A 14,262-nucleotide genomic window follows, 5' to 3' on the forward strand; every position below is an offset into this window, starting at 1 on the left:
TTATCATTCACATGCTCTTTATATAAAGGGGCAGGGATTTTCTTGCATTATTTCTGTGAACCATAATTGATGTTTTTAATGCAGATATCTCTGATTGTGGTATCCAGTGGTCACTCAATAAATAACAAATACAGGTTGGTTTGTTTGGTCAGGGAAACCTTCATGGGAAAAATGTAAGTTACAGTAGGAGAGATGGCATATTAGCATTCTTCAGGGAAACAAAACCAATATAGGGTGTGTGTGTGTGTAAAGAGACTTAGTATAAGAAATGCTCACACAATTGTGGAGGCTGGCTAGTCCAAATCTACATACAGAATAGGTGAGCAGGCTTGAGACCCAGGAAAACCAGTTACGTAGTTTGAGTCCAAAGGCCAGCAGCTTAGAGACCCAGAAAAGCAATGGTGTAGATGAAGCCCAAAGAGAGTCTGCTGGATAATTCACTCTCTTACGAGAGGCGGGCTGGTCTTTTTTTTCTACTTAGACCTTCAACTGATTGGATGAGGCCCACCCTCATCCAATTGAAGGCAATCTACTTTACCGATTAAAATGTTAATCTTATCCCAAAACACCCTCTTATAAACACCCAGAATAACATTTAACCAAATATCTGGGCACCCTGTAACCCAGTCAAGTTCATGTAAAATTAACCATCACAGATGGGATTGACCACATTGTAAAATTGATAAGCTACATTTGCTTCACTGTAAGTAGTCTGAAAGACCAACATGGGGAGAACTAAAGAAAGCAAGAACTCAGAGAATTAAATAAATAAGTGAACAAAAACTCCTACACAACATGGTTCAGTTTTGGTAACTGTTTCATTCTTTAGCATAAAATACAAAAAGTTACTCTTGAGTTCATAGGGAGAATACAAAAGAAATTCATTATTACAACAAATGTTTAGTGAATCTCCACTATATGCAAAATACAGTTTTAGGTACTTAGCACATAATATTTAGAAACCCAGAAAAAAAATCTCTCAACTCTTGTATTATAGTTGGGGACAAGAATAAAGAAATGAATATATGCATATATGCTATATAGGACATATAGGCCAGTTACTGAAAATTGAATAAAAATTCTAGCAGAGGAAAGTAAAAAATACAATAAAAGTATATTATAGAGGAGCAGAATGGCAGTCCCTGACAATATTTTTCATGTATAGGGCAAAGGAGAATGAAAAGTTAGAGAAGGCCTGAGGTGATAAGCCCAGCAATTACAAGTGTAAAGTTGAACTTGATGGCTATAACTCCTGTTGATGCTATGAAAATAAAGGCTGCTGTTGTTCATTGTTACAGGATAGACTATTAGAATAGACAGAATATAGAATAATTTTAAGTGAAGTGAAAACCTCATATCTCACATAAAAATAGATAGAATATAGAATAACTTTAAGTAAAGAGAAAACCTCATATCTCCATAAAAAAATTCATGCAATGCCATTTAGCTTCTATACAGATTTAGACTAAAGAATAGTTATTACCCCTGTTACATGAATGATTTTTAAATGCTGGAATCACAGTTTTGCTCCATGGTACCAAAGTCACTGTTAGAAGATAAGAAGTTAAAGCATTTAAAATAACATATCTTAAAACAACACACTTCTTGTAAAGATACCACATAGACATTTCTTTCAAATTTATACTATTCCTAAATATTTGAAACAAAAATAACCTATTCCTTTATTGTGTAATTATCTTATCTGCTTTAATTTTGATTTTCTGTCTCTTTGTGACAAACAAACATTTATGTAAATGTACCTACATGAATTAATCAATAGACATATACTTTAGAACTTAAAGGCAGTAATTTAAGTGTTCCTTGACCTTGGAGTATGTTGGTTCTTTTTTGCTTTACCTGTTATACAACTGTGAATCAATAACTGTCCAATCATTGGGGAAAAGCATTCCATTTCATTTTCTAGCTTTACTTTATTTATGACAGTTTAGTTGGCCTATGGCATTTTATTCACCTGGCATTAGCTGCTAAGAATTCTCGCCTCTAGGTCATTATTTTTCCCTCTAAATCATGAGAATATAAACCAAAAATAAAAAGTAAGAAGTGAAAATAAAAAAATTTAAGGTAAACCATATATTTCCTTTGATGTCCAGTTTTTCCTTTTTCTTTTTTTTTTTTTTCCTTCCTGGCTAGGGAACAAAGCAGTGGGGAAGAGAACTCAGTTTCATTTTCAATTTAATAGTAATTCCTAATTGTCCAGTCAGTAGCTTAAGTATATCTCTGGTTGAAAATAAGATAGAAAAATTCCCAAATGTGTTAGTTGTATTGACATTATTATTACCATTACCTTGTTTTTTTAATCTTTAGAAATTGGAAAATAGAGAACATACAAAACTTCTCCTGATATCATATACTCTTGAATCTTGAATCACAATACTCCTTTAATATTTAAAATCTCCTTACTAATTTCAAGTAAAAGTATTGATAAAAACTTTATAAGGCAGAACCAGTACTCACATTAAGAGACTATGTAAATTAATTTAAAATGTTTGTCATGTACACAGCACAAATGTTTTGACTATAGTCTATCAGTGCAATTATAAAAAAAAAAAAACAGCTTCTTCAAGAAAGGGAGGATTAAAATCACATGATATCATTATAAATCCAGTAATCCCTTTTAAAAAAAGATAAAAATGTTAAATGGGAGGAAGAAGCACTGACTAAATACTTCTTTACTAGGAATAAATTTTTCCATGCAATAAATATTGTTAGATAATTGAGAAAAAGATATATTAACACAATTTGATTTATTATAAATTATATAAAAAATAAGATTCTATAAATTGAGTCTAGGCTTTGATAAAATTTCTATTATAATATTTAAACATGGGTATATACTGTATAATATGCCAATAAAAATTTAAGGAAAATGAATTAAAATTAAGATGACATATTACTTGTAAAAGTTTATTTTTAACATTTGTGACAAAAGAAACTACAGAGAAACACAAGATATGAAAAACGTGACAATGGTATATAAATAATTGTTTGTAATATAAATAAATATAAATAAATAAGTATATTTATAATTCAAAGATGGCTCACCAACAACTGTATGATTATACACGAAGGGCTTAATCTGAGTATATAATCAAACCCATATTATTTTATTACTAAATATGATTTTAAAAAGCAAAAGAAAATCACAAACACAAATGAGAGTGAGAAAGAATAGTTGCATTGGTTTAGAAAAAAATAAGAGCTCTGGTTTTTAACTTTTAAGGTGTTAGAATTAGTCACAGTATGTTATAAAGAGTTAAAAAAAATAAGGCCATTAAGGCACACTGCCAAATTAGGATTGCTCACTACACCTAACTTTCTGCTGTCCTGTCTGATTTCAAATGGATGTGTTAATGTCACTTCCATTATTGCCTCTGATTGAATCATCATGATCTCTGATGGATCCCCAACCAAAAATTTCAAAACATTATGCTAAAGAGTTACCATTTCAGTGAAATGATCTCAATTTGAATCTTTTGCCTGTTTGAGAAATCCCTGTTTCCTCTTGCCATAAACAACATTCAAATAGTAATTAGCCAGGAACAATTATGTCTTAATGAGAGCAAAGAGAAACCTAAACAACGTTGTTTGCTTTACTGTTTCATTTTAAAATTCCGTTTTTTCAATGATAGTTCAAAATCAGTGAGAAATGATGTCATGAATGTTTCTGAACTGTGCTTAGCAATGATAATCTAGCGATCAGCTGGACAGTGGTTAGTCTTGGTTTCCTCATCTGTAAGCAGTGCTCATAATTCCTCTCCTGCAGCATTAACATGATCGATAGATAGTGAAATACTCATTGCACACTGAGCACCACAGGCTTGGTACATAGTTGGCAATCAGCATGTGACATTTCTTTCTAAAGACACATCTTTTCACTCTCACTTTCACCGCTAGAGTATAAAAAGCAATAGCTATTTACAGTCTTCTCAATTACATGAACCATCCATTTAGTTTAGGAAAATAAGTGGCAATTAAGAAAATCTATGTGAAATGAAAGCCCACTCATTTATTATAAATTTTATTTAAAAAATATGGCTGGAACTTTTGACAGTGTAGGCAAAGGGTTAACAAAAACCTTTCCCATGCTGCATGAGAAAATAATCTTTGTTCCTGTTTCCCTGGAAACCTAATATAGGTAAAAATGAAAACTAAATTGCTAGGCAACATCATTTATGATTGAAAAATGATGCCTTGTTTGTGTACTGCATCTGGCATGGAAAAACTATAAAAATGTGATAAGTAGAAATTATTCTATTCATCCCTGACTGCAATGACTATTGTAACTGGCCATGCCTCTTGTGAAGACCCTGAAAGTGATGTCTATAGAGATGTTACAAAGATATTGACACATATGGAATGCTGCATTGGTCTACCGCAAGAACTTTGCCAAAAGAAGAATGTCTGACATTCTTCTGGCAAGGGGTGTTCCTGTCCTAAACCCTTCTGATTAGATTTAGGTTCAATGTAGTCTTTTGTCTTTTGAGTCTGAATATTTAGTAGAGTCTAAAAAAAACTCATGATGAGCATTGTAAATAGCAATGGCCAAATACCCTCAAAATATCCCCCTTAGATTTAACTTAGTTTTAGTTGTTCAATTTAGGACATTTTGGGATACATAAAAAAAAATCTTGTTCTTGTTATCAAATCTGCATTATTTTAGCTATAGATTGCACCTACTCTATTACAGAAATGATCTTAAAATTCTGTGTTAAAATGGAGAATCAGCTTAGATCTAAGTAGAGTTTCTCAAGTGCTGATTTAAAAAAAAAAACGTATTTCTATTTGTATATCTGAAGTAACATTAACTTCATTATCCTAAAAAGCAAAGTAGCTTATAGCTTTATCACTTTCACAGAATGATAGATAAAGTGTATATGATGAGTTTAACTTTTATGATATATTCATTTTTTAATATTTTATTCTCTAAAAAGAATCAGTGAAGTCTAATATACTGTGCTAATGGCTAACAAACTTAAAAAGACAAGAAGCCATCACTATTAAGAAGGTAGGGAAATTGCTGATTCAAACATCAGCTCGGACATAAAAAATACTTATAATCAGTATATGATAGTACTATACACTGAAAACTAAATACACACGTAATTACAGCAAATATAAAATCCAGCTGAGGTAGATTGGAATCAAGTCCCTCCACATCCATGCCTTTTTGTGTCCCTTTCCCACATTGACTCTAAGTTTGGTGATTGATTTGGCCAATGGAACCTCAGCAAAGTGGTGCAGGCAGAGGTAAGTCCTTCCATACTGGGGCTTGCCCTGTTAAGACTCTGCTGCCACCATGTGATGAAATATGGTCTAGCACCCTTCTGAATGAAAGATTGTACATAGAGTGAGAGGTCTATGGGAAGCTGTTTTTGTGCTATGCCTGTCTCCGTGTAATTACAGCCAAGCATCTGATGCTTGGCTTGAGGTATTGCAGGTCATTAGGGCCAGCAGTCATGACAAAGTAGATGCAGAACAGTGGGGAGTGATGGAATCCACTGGGCATCTCTCAGTCTGTCTATTGCCACTTCATCTGCGTGTGGAAAGACCAGAGAGTTCCTTTGCTGCCACATTTCAGGTCTTGTTCATATTTCCCCTCTTACACAGAGGCATGCAGGTGAAATGATACCAGGAAACAATCCCGGTTTAACCAAGTTAGCTAACATTGTACACCAGAGTCCACCTCTACATGGTATCTATATACACTTCTTTTAACCATATTTAACTTCAATATAAAATAAAAGTATGCTTCCACCTAACATGATGCAACTTGTACCACTGAGAACATATTAACCCTCTCCCTGTAAGTGATGACACAAAGTTCCAAGTGGTCCTTAATCCATCTGGAATTGATATATAAGTTCACACTACATTTTGATATATGTAAATTAAGTATAGATGTGAGATTAACCACAATTAGAACATCTATGTAAAAGTAAAAAAAAATTTTTAAAAGGAAAAAGAATCAGTATATATTTATATGAACAAACTGAAAAAATCCTCCTAATTGCTGTCAGTTGGGTTCAGTCAGGAGAATATGGGATAGCAACATATCATAGAAATAATACCTTTTACAGATGTTGGTATAGCTGGTGAAGGTCTAGAAATGGGAAATGGAGGATCAAAAAAGGCATATCCAACTTCATCCTGAAAAGCCAAACTGCCCAATTACCAAAGAGAATAAGGAGTAGGGCTACAAAGCGTGGCCTATAGGAAATTGTTGCCTCTCTGTAAATCTGCGGAAAGCAAGACCTGGCAATGAAATCAAGGAGAGTGACGAAAAGCTGGAACTCACTATCTGTGCATACGTCTGAGACCAGTCACCATGCATACCAAGATCCCCCTTCAAGGCATAGATCTCCAGTTGTAGGAACTACTGTTGACTGACAGCCCTCATCTGTCAGCCTTCTCTGGAAATTCCCCTAAGCAGAAAAGAGCCACCTTGCCAAAATTCATGCTCTGAGTCCAGGGACAAGCTTCATTTAGTGATCTGTCTGTATAAAGATATAAAGACCCCTTCACTCCAACTCAGAACCATTCTGAAACTCCCAGTTTAAAACAATCCCCAAGGCATTGGCTGAGCATTTGGTGAGTAAATCACTGCCCATCTTCTCTCTTTGCATAATCTTGCCTCCTTCCCTGCATGCTAACCTCCATTCTAGAGTCTGCTTCCTGGGGTCTGAATTGTTACCAGGAGAGGGACCTGAATAATTCGTGCTAAATGAGATGTAAGGTCTGGATCATCTCCCAACCTGCTAATAATAGAAATGCATTTCTCTGAGTGGTGGGAGATGGTGCCTAGCATGTTCTAGCAGAGAATCTGTTGGAACTTTCACATGTCATGAACTGGTGCGATAAACCAAAAGCAGTGCATGCACTAGTACAGTGGTAAGACAACTATAGCCTACCACCTATGGTGGAAAAAAAGAAACAAAAACTTTTTGAAACCTAGCCATGTTTTGTCTATGACTGGTTTCTCTGTACAATAGCAGGTTGCAGTAGGTGCAATAGAAACTGTGTTGGTCCCAAAACTAAACTATTTACCATCTGGCCCTTTACAGGAAAACTTTGCTGAGCCATGAAATAGTGAGTGATATATCAGGCATTTGAGAAATATGGGAGAAATAATTATCAGAATATTAAAATTAGCTGTTGGGGTTAATTGATGCTTAAGGGAGAGACAGTGTGAAGCTAATCAGTTAAAAGCGATGTGTGAAAGTCAAAGTCACTTATTAGCAGTATATAAAGAAAAACCAATCCCTTGTGGATGGAGTAGTGAGAAAGCTCAGGACCAGGACCAAAACTAATTATTGGGTTGGTCAAAAAGTTTCTTCAGTTTTAAGTAAACATAAAAGACACATTTTTCATTTTCACGAAGAACTTTATTGAACAACATATTCACTAACTGAATGAACTATTTGGCCAATAACAGAGGGCCAGAGAGCAGTAAATTCTTCCTCTAAGCAGGTCTGCTGAATCAAGATCAAAGCACTGATTGGGAAACAGTGGGACCCTCAGAATGTGATGAAGGTATTTGAGTTGGTTAAAAATCTTGAGTTCTCATATGCCCTTAAACCCTTGAAGCCTGCAGAAACATGCAGAGCAGTTTCCTCTTTCCTCTAAAGGATTTTAAGATGATGGAGTCACCTTAATTGTGCAAGACGGCACACCCCCATCCTTCCAAAATCTGTTCTCATCTTTCCTTCTGATTACTGTATTATTAATAGAATTAAATCACAACATTTCCAGTGGAGAAAGTACTCAGCCTACCAAGAAAGGTAAGGAGTAATTATTACCCCCAAAGAAACTGACCCCTACAAAGTGAGAGAGTAGCCTTGACATATATACGTTACCAAATGTAAAATAGATAGTGGGAAGTTGCTGCATAACACAAGGAGATAAACTCGATGATGGGTGATGAGTTAGAGGGCCAGAATAAGGAAGGTAGGAGGGAGTCGTGGGAGGGAGGGGATATGGGGATGTATGTATAAGTAAAGCTGATTCACTTTGGTGTACTCAAAAACTGGCACAAGAATGTAAAGCAATGATATTCCAATACAGAGCTTTAAAAAAAAAAGAAAAAGAAAAAGAAACTGACCCCTGATCAACATACACCAAAATGAGCCAGGATAGTACATCTAGAACTGTATTCTGACTGTACTAGATCAAGACATATGGAACATAAAGTTGTGTGAGGAGGAGAGTTTATTGAGATGCAGCATCTTCTCAGCATACAGGATCCAAAACTCTGGCAAAGACCCTATTAGATAGTGCAAAGGCACCACAAGATGTCTCCTAGAAACTTGAAGAAAGCAATGCTGTTAAATGAAATAGAAGTTCAGAGAATTGAGTGTGGTAGAGTGGTTATGTGTACGTCCAGAAAACCACCAGGTGACTATTTCTATGGAAATGCTGTAATGTATCTGCCCCTTTCTCCTCCTCCAAAAGAAGGGATTAAAAGTAACAAAAAATGAAAGAAATTTGCTGGTGGGAATGGTAACAAATTACTTAAAATCTTGGTAGTGTCTCTTTTGTTGCCCATGGCTAACAGTAAAAGATTCCTTTAAGGAACTGGTGAAAAGATTCCAAAATAATGGATACCAGGTGGTAGTACTCAATCATCAGAAGCAAAGAGGCACAATAACTTTATAAATGGCCAGGCTGAAGTGGCAGCTAGCCTGCAGAGAACAGGATAGTTAATGGACATAGTGTTTCTAGAGGCAAGTTAGGTAGGCAGCTAACATGGTCCATGCTCAATCTATAAATCTGAAGAAAATCAGGAATGCATGATTGCCCAAATTCTGGCACTGAATCACTTCCCTGAGATGTGACCCATTAACTGAAGAATTGGCCAGATTTTCAGAAGGAAGAATCCTGTAACACCATATCAAGTATATCTGTTAATGATCCACCTCTCCCCCTCCCCCACCATCCTTCCCCAGTGCGAACCTATAGAAATTTGTTTGCATAACTATGCTCAAGAAGAAACAGGAATACTCAAACATTTCTGAGGACTTAGGAATACAGGGTCCAAATTGACTTGATGCCAAAAGACCCAAAGTTTCATGGTAGCCCTTCTATTAGAAAGGTGAGACTCATGCAAGCCAGAAAATGTCCTGTCTAGGCCTGGCTTATTACAAATTCACTGGGCCTACAGGTCCATCTGGTGGTCATTTATTTGGCTCCTGAATATATAGTTGTAACGGATATACTTGGTAATTGGCAGATCCTCCACACATGTTAAAATTCTGTTCACTCTACCTGCAAATAGCCACCTGTTGGCCATCACCATGGCCTAGGGGTGTGCGTACTGGTGGTGTGTTCTCCTCTCTTGGGGATGGAACCTCAGAAGAGACCACACCAGCTCCAGAAGGGGCAGTTTGGGAAGGAAATTCTGTATTCCTAGGTATCCAGAGGAAGGTCCTAAGTGAGGAGGAGCATGGTTGCCAGGTTGGAACACTCTCTTTGCACAAAGGTAGAGAAAGATGAATGACACACGGGATCCTCTAGAACCAAGGCTGAGGGCAGGGCTCTCTCATGCTCCTTGAAGGATAGCACTAATGAGGAAGAGAAACGCAGAGTGCTGCATGGCTCTGCAGCTCCCCATCTCCATAGGCTCTGGGGAGATAAATGTGAAAGTCACTTCCCACAATATGTGACACTGATGTATTTATTTTAGCTGGCTAGTACACTTTGACATATGGTTGAAAAATCTCCCATCCTTAACTATTGAAAAACTATTATATGTTGAAATTATACTCTGCTCTTGAACCTTTTCTCTGCCAACTGGATTTTACAAACTGTCCATCAATTTCCAACAATAAATATTAGGATTCTGACTGGACTTGTATTTAATTTATAGATTAACTCTGAGAAAAATTTGTATCATTATGATAGTAAATCCTGTCCATGAACATAATTTATATCTCCAGTTTGGTGTGAGCCTACACAGAAAACAGGGCTTCTCGTGTACTGCTGAGGAAACTGAATTGTCACTAAACATTAAGAGCAATTTGGTAATATCAGTCATGAACAGTGGAAGATATGAAAATTATGTTATCCAGAATTTCTAACATAATGCACATGAAACATAGAAAAGGACTTTATGTAAAATGTTAAATGATCTAATTGTACACAAATATATAATAGGAATATATAACTATTGTGATTCATACACAGATGTATTTACCAATGAAAAATTCTGCATGAATTGTTATTAACTAATTAATTGAACCATATTAAAGGAAGCTTATATTAGAGATAGAATATTTCTAAACCATATATCCAATAAAGGACTTATACCTAGAATATATAAAGAACTCTCAAAAATTAACAGTAAAAAAATTCAATTGAAAAATTAACAAAGGTATTAACACATTTCACTAGTGAGAATATACAGATGGCAAATAATTATATGAAAAGGTGTTCAGTTTCATTAGAGAAATTCACACTAAAAACCACAATAAGATCTCACTTCACATCTATAGGAATTACTAAAATAAAAAATGGTAACAAAATGAAATGCAGGTGAAGACTTAGACAAATTTGATCACTCATGCAATGCTGGTGGGGATGTAAAATGATACAGCAGTTTTGGACATGACGGGAATGCAACTACCATGTGACCTGGCAGTTACACTCTCAGACATTTATCCCAGAGAAATGTAGACTTATGGTCACCCTAATACCCAAACACAAATATTCTTATCAACTTTATTCATAGCCCCAAACTGGAACAGTCCAGATGTCCCTCAGTGGGTGAGTGGTAAAAGAAACTACAGTGTATCCACATCATGGAAAACTGTGCAGCAATGACAACTACATATGCATGCAATAATTTGGATGAATCTGTAGAGGACTATGAGTCAAAAAAAGCAAATCACAGAAGGGCATGTATTATATTATTATAGAACATTCTTGAAATGGAAAATTACAGAAATGGAGAACAAATTAGACGTTGTCAGGGACATTGGAATGGAGGCTGGTCTGGGAGGGAGGTGGGTCTAACTGTAAAAGGGCAACAAGAGGGACCCTGGAGGAGATGGGATTGTTCTGTATCTTCACAGTATCTATGTCAGTATCCTGGTTGTGATAATGTACAATAGTTTTGCATAGATTTCATCACTGGGAGAAACTAGGTTAAGGGATTTTTCTGTATGTCTTACAGGTGCATGTGAATCTACACTTATCTCAATTTAAAAGTTTCTTAGAAAATAAAAGCAGAATAAACTCTACATATACAGATCAGATTTTACATAAAATCTGAATTTTTGATCTTGTATAAAATTAGAAGATTTAGAAACACTTTACCTGTAATCTTTTCTGAAAGGCTTGGATAGATTTAAATTGCAGCTGCCCTTTTATGTAAGATGCATACTCTGCAGGTTGCTAAGGTAACAGCTATTCCTGATGTTTCTTACACTTGTATCTTTCACGTATTTACACAGTCCTTTTCCTAAAGACTAATTTGGTTTGACCCCTACATGCCAGATTAGACTTTTGATATAGAAATAGAGAATTAAGTGCAAGTTTTCATGTCCCTTTGGATCCAGTAATTATGAAAGCTTCCTCAGGACCATTCTATAGCTGTCATTTCATCTAGGTCATTCTATCTAATTACAACTTTTCTAAGATGTCTATAGCTCTGATTCTTATTTGCTGGAGCATTAATTTAAGTAGTTTTTCAAGAATATATCTAAGCAATATATTTTCTGAGCCAATATATATCTACTAACATTCTATACTTTTACTACAAGACAGTTCAGTTATATATCAATTGTGGGGTCACAACACCTTTTCACTTAGACTCTTAAAGTCTAAAACCCAGTGCTTCATTGTTTTTTGGAATTTGGAATTTCTAATTAGAAGTTTTAATTAATCTAATTACAATTTAATTTAGAACTACATGATTTCATTCTTTTGGAATATTAGGAAACTTTTGGTATCTTGATATAATAAGTAAATTTACAAAACTAAGCATGAGTGATATCTTTTCAATAAATTTTCCTGAAATACAATAAGGTCTTTTAAAATTTCAGATTCAGGTACTTTTAATCTTAGAACACTATTCTGTTATATATTGAGTGTTGATTCCAAATTCTTCTATAGGAATCCCATTACTATTCATTGGTGGATTTTCTACTCTTTCACATGTTTATCACTTTAATGTATTAATAGAGCTACATTTTATTGAGCAAGTCCTGTATGTCAAGCATTCAGCTAAATTATCTGTTCACATACCCAAGTTTACATTCATCAAAGCCTCATGAGGTAAGTATTTTATAGAAGAGTTGAGAGAGGTGAAACCATAGGAAGTTGATACAAGTACTGAGTCGATCTCATTGGTCAGGAGGCAGAGGGCACAGGCAAAATCATGGCCCAGAGACTTCATTGGAATTTCCAAGGTTGGGGAAAATGAGGCAGGGTAAGGACCCTGAATAAGTTTAGGATTGGATAGTCTGAATAACTTCAGTTGGCTCTGGGTTATGTTAATGGTCTGTTGTCCAGTACCTGGCCCTGGACTGATTTAGGTCAGGGGGAGTACTAGCTTGGTGTATGAGAATTTGATAAGGGAGATGGTTGTGGATGTGGGCTCTAGATTGTTTGGTTTCTATGTCAAATGCATGCTCTAAGGAAGAATCCTTTACTATCTCTAGGAATTACATGCTAGCTCTGGCAAGGGCCATCTTTCCAGGAGCCTGGCTTCAAATGCTAGAGCATCAAGAATACAGAACTTGAGAACATATAATCAATATATTCTGTCTCAATAAAGTATATTTTTCAGCCTTCTGGAGAAATGAAAATAAAGATTTAACATATATTCTTTTGGTGTCTGAAGTAAATACTTCCTCAAATATTCTTTTCCTCTCATTCTTCAAGGCATTATATTCCCTGAAGCAGTTTCATCATTGCCACTCTTTTTTTTATTATTTTTGTTTTGTTAGTTGATTGATCTCCCAACATCAAGCACTGTGTAGTAAATCTAGGAATTAGGTTTGTCAAGAAAGCTGATGTACCATCAGGGTTCTTCCATGGCTTTATTTCAGACTTAAAGCTAGAGATTCTGAGTGGCTATACCCAATTCATGTTTTCTGGTGGCTTTTTATCTAAGGTGTTAGTAGGTGAGATTTGTTTCTGCTGCCACTCTGTGGTTCTCTGATTAGAAAGAAGAAGAAAAAAAAAATCTAGGTATTTATAGTGCTTGTAGTATTCTTTGACCAGACACTTTGTGTTAAAACTTAAACTTCCTAATGTGCAACTCAAAATTTCTGTCCACAAGAGGGATCTTTATGTCTCAGAATACAATCTACTGCTACTTATCCCATATTTAATTTCCTCATCCCACTTTATTACCAGCATGTTGTACAATGAGTTATAACCTTGTGTATGGATATAAAAAGAGTAGTATTATAATTAAAGAGGGCAATATCAGGGAGATCATTTTCCTGACAGTCTTAGCACAGAAGATCTTTTTATTTAAGCAAGTTGATACATACTTATGTAAATTGCATAGTTGTCTATCATATAAAATGCACATCTCCCTTGTTTTAAACTGCAACATATGTAGTTACTATATCAAAAATTTAGTTTTGCTAAAGAATTTCTAATTTTTAAAATCTTACCTATTTGTCTAGGTTTTAATGTTATCCAGTATCACCCATAAAGTAAATATGCATTTCAGTTTGCACAAAATAGTCCTGATTTACATCTGTTGCTCCAGCATACCATCTGGTTCAGAATTTGTCTCTGAATGAAGTGTCTTAGTTTAGACAATATATTATATGGTAACCCTATCTATGATCAAAAAGCCTCTCACAGAAAAATTTTAAACATAATTCTTACATTAAGTAGGAATTTTTAGTCTTGTAATCATGGGCTGTAATTTAAACCCTCACAATTTTGGTCTCTGCTTTCACAGAAGTCATTTTGGCAAGAAAATTAAATATTATATAAAAACATTTGTATCAGGCATAGTTTCATGCAAATATAACATGGTATATGAACTTGTGTGAAGCTAACATTCCAAAACTTTAATTCTTGAGGCTTCTGAAGGTTAATATCAACCATTTTTGCATTGCGTAGAAATCAATAATGAAAGCAAGTCATAAATTTAAAGCTAAATAATAAATTCACAGAATCTAAGAAGTCACAGCTAAGAAAATATTACTTTCCAAGCACTTTCAGTGCACCAATAGCTTCAGGAGAATGTAATTTTTATTCACATAAAAAAGGATTTTTTTT

Source organism: Hippopotamus amphibius, chromosome 5, assembly GCF_030028045.1.
Source record: "Hippopotamus amphibius kiboko isolate mHipAmp2 chromosome 5, mHipAmp2.hap2, whole genome shotgun sequence".
Classification (NCBI taxonomy): domain Eukaryota; kingdom Metazoa; phylum Chordata; class Mammalia; order Artiodactyla; family Hippopotamidae; genus Hippopotamus; species Hippopotamus amphibius.